This window comes from Pyrus communis, chromosome 5 (genome assembly GCF_041283825.1).
Source record: "Pyrus communis isolate YQ-2024b chromosome 5, ASM4128382v1, whole genome shotgun sequence".
Lineage (NCBI taxonomy): Eukaryota > Viridiplantae > Streptophyta > Magnoliopsida > Rosales > Rosaceae > Pyrus > Pyrus communis.
The window spans coordinates 875,675-886,063 of NC_142569.1; positions in this window are offsets into that span (position 1 = coordinate 875,675).

A 10,389-nucleotide genomic window follows, 5' to 3' on the forward strand; every position below is an offset into this window, starting at 1 on the left:
CCAATGGCAACACATGCTCAACATCACACATTTATTTTGTTTATGTGCTAAGCTTGAATATTCGTCATACATAGGGAGTCGTGTTAAGAATGAATCATACATGGTAAAAGAAGGGACCTTATATAGACTTATACATAAATTAAGGTACTCTCCATTTTCCCAATTAATTTTATGATGAAATCTCAACTTTCTTCAAATCCATCTAATTAATAAATTAGTTAATCAATTCCTACTTTAGACTCAATATTCATGTTGAAAGTAGAGAAAATTCAGAACAAAGCGAAAAAAAATCCACATGAAACTCCTGCTAGCTGGATAAAGTGGAGAAAATTTTGTTACTTATAAGGTCTAGGTCATTGTATATACACCCGGTGGTGATGCATGACCTTTCATTAAATGGTGACCATCGCCAATGCTAATGCTTTTAATGGCCTGCTACACCGATTACATTATCTTTGACTGAACAAGCTCATCAATCACAATACAGGATACGTGCCACACTAAACATTGCATAGTATAACACGTCCTTCTATATTATAGTGGTCAAATCAGATTAGAGAAATCAAATCATTTTCTCTCGCATTAGGTTTATCAGGATAATGCAAGTCATTTTCGTATTATTGATAAGATCTTTTGGACCTGAATCCTCCGCCAATCGTAAGCCTAAGCAATTTATCACTTCATGCAAGCCCCAGGCCGAGCGAGCTGAGGTGTTCGAACTACATCTCTATCAAATATATCTCTTTCAAAGTTAAATTTCAAGATCAACTTGACCTTAACCTCATTTTAAGTTTAAAATAAAGATGACGGTAGTGTGCATATACATATATCAAATATATCTCTTTAAAAGTTAAATTTCATGATCAACTTGACCTTAACCTCATTTTAAGTTTAAAATAAAGATGACGGTAGTGTGCATATACATGCATACATACATACATACATATATATATATATGTATAGGGAGAGAGAGAGAGAGAGAGAGAGAGAAATACGCAATTATTTATGAAAAATAATTTTCACTATTTTTTTACTGGTGCACAATCATGTTTATTGCTAATTTTTTAATCAAATAAAACAAAAAAAATCAAAAAATAAAAATAAACATAAACAAAAAAAAAAGATGCGCAAACCGTCTTTCTTAATTCTAACTTAGTTTCACAAAAACATTAAAGACCAACAAGTGTTTCTCTCCTTTAAGTTGCACAATGTCACTTGCATCATCAATTTAATCCAAGGCTTGGAACATCAAATCATGAAGCTATTCCAAATTATTTTTCTTTCGGTGAAATTCCAGTTTCTTACACATATGATGCTGACAAGTGACGACTAAAATCACGAGCGGTGGTGCTGCTTAAGTTGACAATGAATGACGGGTTTTCCTCTGATTTCATCCAGAATATTATACAAATTTGTTTGTTTTATCTCAAATTATTTATAGCTGTAATTGTCACAGATTTGTCGGCCAAAAATGGGTTTGAAATTTGAGAGAAATTTGTTTGAACCGCGTTAATAAACAAATAAAATTATAACCAAATGAAGGCCAAGTTGTTGAAGTAGAAGAAGACTCAAATTACTTGTCAAAACAAATTCAGAAATATCAAGGTAACTGTAGCACAAGAAGCCCATTGGAAAGTAATTTTCTTAAAATAAAATAAAAAATGTATTTCTATATTGTGTGAAAGGATACATCAATTTCATACTAAATTTGTTTATGTAATATGTCACTAACAAAAAATAAGTATATTAATTAATACTTAAGTAATAATCTAATCATTAACAATTATATCTTTTAATTTATAAAATTTAAAACTTGATATAAGTCCAATTTTTTGAGCCAATAGTAGGAATAGCCCAGTTTATTAAAATAAGTCCAATTTGGTATATTTAATTATTTAATTATCAATAGTTATCTGTTCAATGATAAAATTTATTATAAAAATCAAATTTCTTCCCAATTATCTCTTTGCTTATTTCTTTTTATTTATCTTTTTGTTATTTCTTGTTCTTCCTCCTACTTTAAACCCCATTTATAGATTTTATTTTTAATTTTTATAATCAACCTATATCACAGGTTAATTATATTTATATACCTATATGACAGATTCTTTTTTTATAATCAACATGTCACATATTAATGTGTCTTACTTGTAGGTATGTTATGTTTTTTCTACATTTTAATTAGGTTTCATATCTCACGTATAGGTATTATATACATTCATATATTTGTTACTTGAGTTAGGGTAGAATGTTTTGTAGATAAATTTATGTTAGTATATTAGTTTTTTTGTTATAAGATATTAAATATATTCTTTTGGAGTTGGAAAATGCATAATATTAGAAGATTTTAATTGATTTTTAATATTTTTAGAAATTATAAAATGAGTATAAAAGAAATAAAAACATATAATTAGATAACTGGACTCACTCCTAAAAACACTTTACATTTTTAGACCTGGATCTAAAAGCCCCTTTAATTTAAATAGAACATCTCTCTAACGTTGCCGTGTGTGAAAAACATCATTGAAATTATAGAGGTGCATATGTGCAAATTTTATTGTTTTAATCGGTGCCGTTTACAGCATGATTCTCTAATAGTCCGCTTTCCTTTTTCTGAAAAACCCTAGCTGTCAAACCTAACCTTACAACAAGTTTCTACGTCATGCAAGTAAGCCACGTGGGAAGCATCCTATGGTCAACTCAAATCTTAGTCAACTATGTCTTTATCTTCTATGTTGATTTCGTCTGTTGATCGGCGGTAATGACCTTGATTTCTTTGGTAATGACCTTCAATTACTGGTAGTTTTATACTAGTTTAATGTAATCGTACAGAGCTAATTGACATTTGGAATTGCCAGCTATTTTATGAATTCTTTTTCTAGACATACGATGCAAGTTTTTTTTTTAATATAAGCAATAATACATAAACGATCCTATAATATCTAATCATGTGGCTATAACAAAATGGTTAAGTAAACTCGAGAAATTTAATTTGTTTGTGACTGCATCTCATGTACGAATTCACAAATTAAGCTATGAGTGAGCAATAAATTTATACTTCACGATTTCAAGTTATAACATTGATAAATATGCATTTATTGATGTAGGTCGATATGCAACACACTTACATGTTAATGTCACACCAAAAAATTCATTAACTAACTTGTCGTTCAATTTTCATTTTAATGAAAAGAAAGATTTTCACTAATTCATATACTTCAAACTTACAAATTAAATATAGTAGCCTTGGGTAAAGCTTTACCATATCCTAAAGTTATTACAATCCTTTGATGATAAATACTTTCATCAAAATTACTTTTTTTTTGTTGATAAGGAGACATAATGTAACATCTCACATCGCCCAGGGGAGTGATTCTTATATGTATATTCTCATCCCTACCTAGCGCGAGACATTTTGGGAGCTCACTGGTTTCGGGTTCCGTAGGAACTCCGAAGTTAAGCGAGAAGGGGGCTAGAGCAATTCCATGATGGGTGACCCACTGGGAAGTTGCTCGTGAGTTTCCAAAAACAAAACCGTGAGGGAATGGTAAGTCCAAAGCGGACAATATCGTGCTACGGTGGTGGAGCGGGCCCGAGAAGTGATTCGTCCCGGGCCGGGATGTGACACATAAGTCCAAAAGAAAAATTATATAAAAATATCACGAGGCTACGAAATCTCAGTTATATCTCTAACTAGCAATTGACGAAAAGAATGAGGAGCTTATTAAAAAAAAACTGAACCCAAACTGCATATTAACCGAAACGAACCAAATCATGATCAACAAGTCATCAAAATTACTTTAGTTTGTCAATTTTGGTTTTAATTTTCCAGAACTTTAGTTTCTCAAAGGAAAGTGCTTTGAAGGAATATTCCACATGTTTAATATAATTAATTTCACAAAAATATCCTTTCACGCTTTGATTAGATTGAACATGTCAACTTTTAAATCAGAACTAATTAACAAAAAATTCTGCGTATTAAGACATTGTATTTTGCGCAGAGATTCAGAAACTCAGAATTAGAACAATTAAGTACGTAGAGAATATAAAAGTAATACAGCATCTTTACATATGCATGCATCAGCCACTACAATTACCCTTTAAAATGCAATCTTTATTTCTTTTTTTTGGGCGCCGTAGGTTTGAAGTCGTTTGTTCTCTGTACACATCAACATATTTATTTACCTTTTCTTTTTCTTCTTTCTCTGTGTTCAGTCCCCCCGGTTAATAAGACAAACCTAGCTGCCCATGCATGCAATTGCAAACTAATTAAAGATAAATTCTCCACACTCCATATGGATTCTTAATCCACTAACCCCACCCATGAGTTAGGCCGACTCAAAGAAAAAAGAAAACATTGTTTTTTTAACAAGACGATATTATAAACTATTTTACAAAAAAAAAAAAAAAAAAAAAAAAAAAAAAGAGCGATAAGTTGAATTTTTATATAAAAAAGAAGTTTTAGAGTTTGGTAAAAAAAATTTAAAGCGACAAAGTCACTTTTGGTTTGATATAGGGTGGAAAAAATTCCCGAAAATCCCGAAACGAACCGAAAAAATCTAGATCCCAAACCGAAATTCCCGAAATTTTCGGGATGCTATCCCGAACCAATCCCAAAATTTCGGTATGGGATTCGGGATTGGCTTCTCGATATTTCGGGAATCCCATACCAAACCGAAAATATATAATATTAATTATTATATATATATTTATACATATATATTATTCTTTTATAATTGATGCTAGTAGTTTCTAATTCATGCTCAGCAACCTAGAATGCCCTACACCTTGCATATTTTTCATGTTCTGTTTAATATTCATGTGGATTTTATTATTGCTGCTGCCATGGCTGATGATTTCAGAAGACTTGATTCTTTTGTCTCTCAACAGATTGCAAAAAGAGTTTAATTAATTTGAATTTTGACTATGATAAAAAGAGTCAAGTATGCCAGTGTTCAATTAAATGGTAGTGTGAATGAAATGAAATTCTTAGTTCATGAATGTGTTCTTGAATTATATATTTGAAGAACAATTCATAATTTCATATTTCAATTTGGGATTCCCGATTTGTCCCAAAATCCCGAAAATATTTCGGGATTCCCGAAATTTGGGATTCCTGAAAATTTGGTTTGGGATTGGTCTTCAAATTCCCGTCCCGAAAAATTTCGGTTTGGGATTCGGGATACTAGTTTTGGTATGGTATCCTATACCGAACCACCCCTAGATATAGGTAATGAATTAAAAGTCTGTATAGGAAGAATATTTGGTGAAAAATAAAATCTCTATATCAACTCAATGCTATTATTACATCTTTATATAGGATAGGGATCCTAGACTATCTCCTATAATTACGTATGCTATACATACATAAAAGGAAGGAAACTAATGTCAATCAATTTACAATATTCCTCAGCTTATTTCTTGGAATTATCTTCAACACTCCCCCTCAAGTTGGAGTGTATATTGATGACACCTAACTAAGTAAAGCTCCAAACTGTGGTGAATTGAGAGCTTTCGTGAACAAATTTGCAGTTTGATTTGTGGTTCGAATATGAGTTGTTTGTATCATGGCTTCATGGATTTTTTCTCGTACCAAATGACAATCAATCTCAATGTGCTTCGTACGTTCATGAAAGACTGGGTTCGAAGCGATGTGTAATGCTGCTTGGTTGTCACAAAACAACGTAACAGGCTGATCATGTTGAATTTTCAAGTCTCTTAAAACATTCTTCAACCATGGAATTTCACAACAGGTGGTAGCCATGGAACAATACTCTGCTTCGGCCGTTGAACGTGCTATTGTAGTTTGCTTTTTTGTCTTCCAAAAAAGAGGTGATTGCCCAAGCAGTATACAATAACATGTTACTGATTGTCTTGTATCTTTGCAACGAGCCCAATCCGCGTCACAAAATGCTCTTAGCTGCATTGTGCTTGTGGCAGACAGAAAAATGCCTTGTCCCGATGTTCGTTTGAGGTACCTGAGAACCTCGTGTGCTGCCTTAAGGTGTAGGACTCGTGGCTTGTCCATAAATTGACTGAGCACATGAACAGGATAAACTAAGTCAGGTCTAGTAATCGTTAGGTAGATCAATCTTCCCACAAGGCGCCTATATGTTGATGGATCACTCAAAAGCTCTCCACTAGTCTGTGTGAGTGCCAGATTTTGATCCATTGGAAACTTTGATGGTTTAGCTCCCAGAAACCCAGATTCTTCAAGTATCTCAAGTGCATATTTCCCTTGAGATAGTGAAATTCCCTTTGATGATCAGGCCACCTCGATACCTAAGAAATACTTGAGTTGACCAAGATTCTTAAGCTTAAATTGCTTGGATAAAAATTGTTTGATTGCTTCAATGTGTTGTATGTTGTTGCCTGCCAAAATTACATCTTCCATATATACAAGAATGGCAGTGAAACTACCTTTGTGGAATCGGACGAAAAGTGAATAATCCGCCTTTGATTGGTTGAAACCAGCTATTTTGAGGGCTGTAGAGAGCTTCAAAAACCATTGTCTAGAGGCTTGTTTCAACTTGTACAAAGATTTGTTAAGCTTGCATACTCGAGTCTCCCCCTTTCGTCCGAATTCGGGAAGTAGGGACATGTACACATCCTAGTCAAGATCACCATGCAAAAACGCATTGTTGACATCCAATTGGTGAACATGCCAATTTTGAATAGCAACAACACTAAGAAGCACACGAACGGTGACTAATTTGTTAACCGAAGCAAATGTCTCACGGTAATCGAGCCCCTCAATTTGACTATATCCTTTGGCCACTAAGCGAGCTTTGTATTGCTTTATGGTGCCATCAGGTTTTGGCTTCAGTTTGTACACCCATTTACAACCAATGGACTTCTTGCTGGTAGGGAGAGGCATGAAAGTCCATGTGTTGTTTGCTTGGAGAGCTTGTATCTCAATATGCATAGCCTCACACCACTTAGGATCTTGCATGGCCTGCATGAAACTTGTTGGTTCTTTGACAAGGGATAATGAGATGGTGAAAGCTTTATGTTGTGGGGACAAATGGTCATAAGAGAGAATTTGAGAAATGGAATGCGAAGTACCTGATTTTGAGACCACGTTGGAGATGGATGAAGGTGCAGGTCGTGACGGGAGGTTAGCTTCTACGTGAAAGTCATGCAAGAACCTTGGCATCTTGGTGGGTCTGCTAGAATGACGATGCACATGGGGTTGTGAAATTGTGGTATTTGGTGCGTTTGTGGACAAGGTGTCTGTGTCTAGTGGTGATGAAGTAGAATTATTCGAATTCGTAGGCTCAGATTTTCTTGGGGATGAAGATGTGCCAGTGGAGGGTGTAGGAGTGTCATCAAATGGCAATGTTGTTGGCATAGGGAATGTAGGGTCATCGTTATTGGCAGCGGAAGTGATGTGAAAAGGGAACTCAGTTTCGAAAAATATGACATTACGGGAGACAAATAGTTTTCCTGATTCAAGTTCATACACATGATATCCCTTTTGTCCATAAGGATAACCAATAAATATGCATCGAATTGCATGTTCATCAATTTTGGATGGTTTTTTAGCGTGCGTGGATGCAAAGCATAGACAACCAAAAACGCATAAGTGAGAGTATTTTGGTGTGACTTTAAACAAAACTTCGTAAAGAGTTTTACCTTTCAAGAGAGGTGTGGGTGTGCGATTTATGAGGTAAGTTGCTGTGAGGATGGCATCCCCCCAAAAATTGTTTAGGAAGCTTTGCTTGAAAAAGAAGGGCACATGCAACATTAAGCAAGTGACAATGTTTTCTTTCAACCACGCCATTTTGTTGTGGTGTGTTGACACAACTAGTTTGATGAACGATGCCTTTGGGAGAATAGAAAGACTCAACCTTGAATTCAGGACCATTGTCACTACGCACAATTTTAACTTTGGAAGAGAATTGTGTCTTAACCATGTTAATGAATTTAACTAAAAGATCCCTAGTATCATACTTATGGTACATCAAATACACCCAAGTGCATCTAGTGAAATCATCAACAATGGTGAGAAAATAATGTGCCCCCGAAAGAGATGCAATGTGATAGCCACCCCAAATATCAACATGTAATAATTCGAAAAGAGCATTGCTATAAATGGCACTTAAAGAAAATTGTAATCTGGTATGTTTAGCCAATGGACAAACCAAACACTTGTCTGCGTCACAAATTTTATTGTTGTGTGAAAAGGAAAATAAAGAAGACACTTTGTTGGATGGATGCCCAAGACGTTAATGCCAAAGGCTAGGAGAATGTGAGCAGATAGAATTGCAAAATGCTTTCTTAGTTTGATCAAGATAGTAGAGCCCCTCCCGTTCAGTTCCCATCTCAATCATCTTCCCCGAACGTAGGTCCTGTATTACACAAAAATGGTTAAGAAAAACAGTGATACAAAAGGATTGATAGGTGAGTTTACTGATGGAAATAAGATTTAATTGAAGGACTGGGACACACAAAACATTTTCAAGAACCAAACTATAGGCAAATATGATTTGTCCAATATGAGTAACATGAGTCATGGAACCATCTGGAAGTTCAACAGTTCTATTTTTGACAGGCTTCCAAGCAGTAAGTAAATCGAAACTAGAAACCATGTGGTCTGTGGCACCACTGTCTAAGATCCAAGTAGTTTTCCTTCCGTTAGAAAAACAGAAGGCTTTACCTGAGAGTTCGTCATGTGTTGAGGAATTACCCATATGATTCGCCATGGCAGCTTTATTCTTGCTGAGCATGTTCAGGATTTGTTGGCATTGCTCTTGTGTGAAGGGAAAAGAATTAGAGAGATCCTTCTTCTCAAGTTGATGTGCAGAAATATGGTTACCCTTAGAATTACTTTTAGGTTTATCGTATTCGAACTTCTTGAGTTTGCAACAATAATCAACTGTGTGGCCTCTCCACCCACAATAAGTGCACTTCAAATGTGATCTACAATTCTCTGTGTTGTGGCCAGTCTTGTCGCACTTTTCACACTTGGAGTTGTTACTTTTATTCCCGGTGTCTTTCTGTGTATCTTTGGTTGCAAACATCGATGCCTCAAGTTGAGTCATTCCTTTTCCAGCAAACACATCACACTGACGTTTATGTTTGAGAACAAGAGAGTAAGTTTTGCTAACCTTAGACAAAGGGTCCATCATTAATATTTGTCCTCGCGTCATAGCGAAAGACTCAGTCAATCCCATGAGAAACTCGATAGTTTTGTGTGTTTCTCGATAGGACAATTTCTCCTTCGTAACTCCACAGTTGCAAGCTATGATAGGACAAAGAATGTCCCTTTCATCCCACAAGCCTTTGAGTTTGGTAAAATAAGACCCAACAGACATGGTGCCTTGAACACAATCATGAATTTCATTTTCAATTTAGAAAAGTTAAACACTGTTTACCTGAGAAAAACGTTCTCGCAACTCATTCCAAACTGCTTGTGCTCCATCACAGAAGAACACGCTAGCTGCAATCTCCTTGGAGATCGAACTCAATAACCAAGTTTTGACCAGGCTGTTGCAGTGTCTCCATTGCTGCAATTCATCAACGTCTTCTTCACTTGGTTTCTTGATCGACCCATCAACAAAACCATATTTGTTTTTGACTGTCAGGGGCATAGTCATGGAGTGACTCCATGTGTTATAATTATCCTCGGTCAGGAGTTGTGATACAAGTACCAACCCAGGCTGATCTGAATGATGAAGATATAGTGGGTGATTGGGATTGTCAAATTTTGATGCCATGCTCAACTGAGTTGGCTTCCTTGAGTTTTCATTGTCGTCTCCCATGGTAACGGCTAGGGTTTCTTTAGGTTACCAAGATCGTTTGCCCTAGTACCATATAGGAAGAATATTTGGTGAAAAATAAAATCTCTATATCAACTCAATGCTAGTATTACATCTTTATATAGGATAGGGATCCTAGACTATCTCCTATAATTATGTCCGCTATACATACATAAAAGGAAGGAAACTACTGTCAATCAATTTACAATATTCCTCAGCTTATTTCTTGAAATTATCTTCAACAGTCTGGTATAAAATAAACTAGGTTCTGCTATTTCTTCGCGGAGATTTGTTAGAACAGAGAACTCGTGGTACCTACTGTCCACCCTTCCTTATCTACTTTATTTATAGATTTGGTGCAACTTATTGAATATATTATTCTAACCGACTATCATAATTTGCGTTTGCAACTGAACCGAAAAAAATGTTACAGCTGATAAACAATTTTAATAAATAAAGTGTAGTCATGTTTCCACATGGAAATATCAATTAATGCATGGTAATAGTGAAAGTGCATGGAAAGTCTTTAGATGATCAAATGTGCCAAGAATCCTTTTTTTGGCCGAAGACTAATACTTTTTTGCACGTTAAAAGCTTAAAGGAGGTTCAAATGTTCGGATGTTGAAAT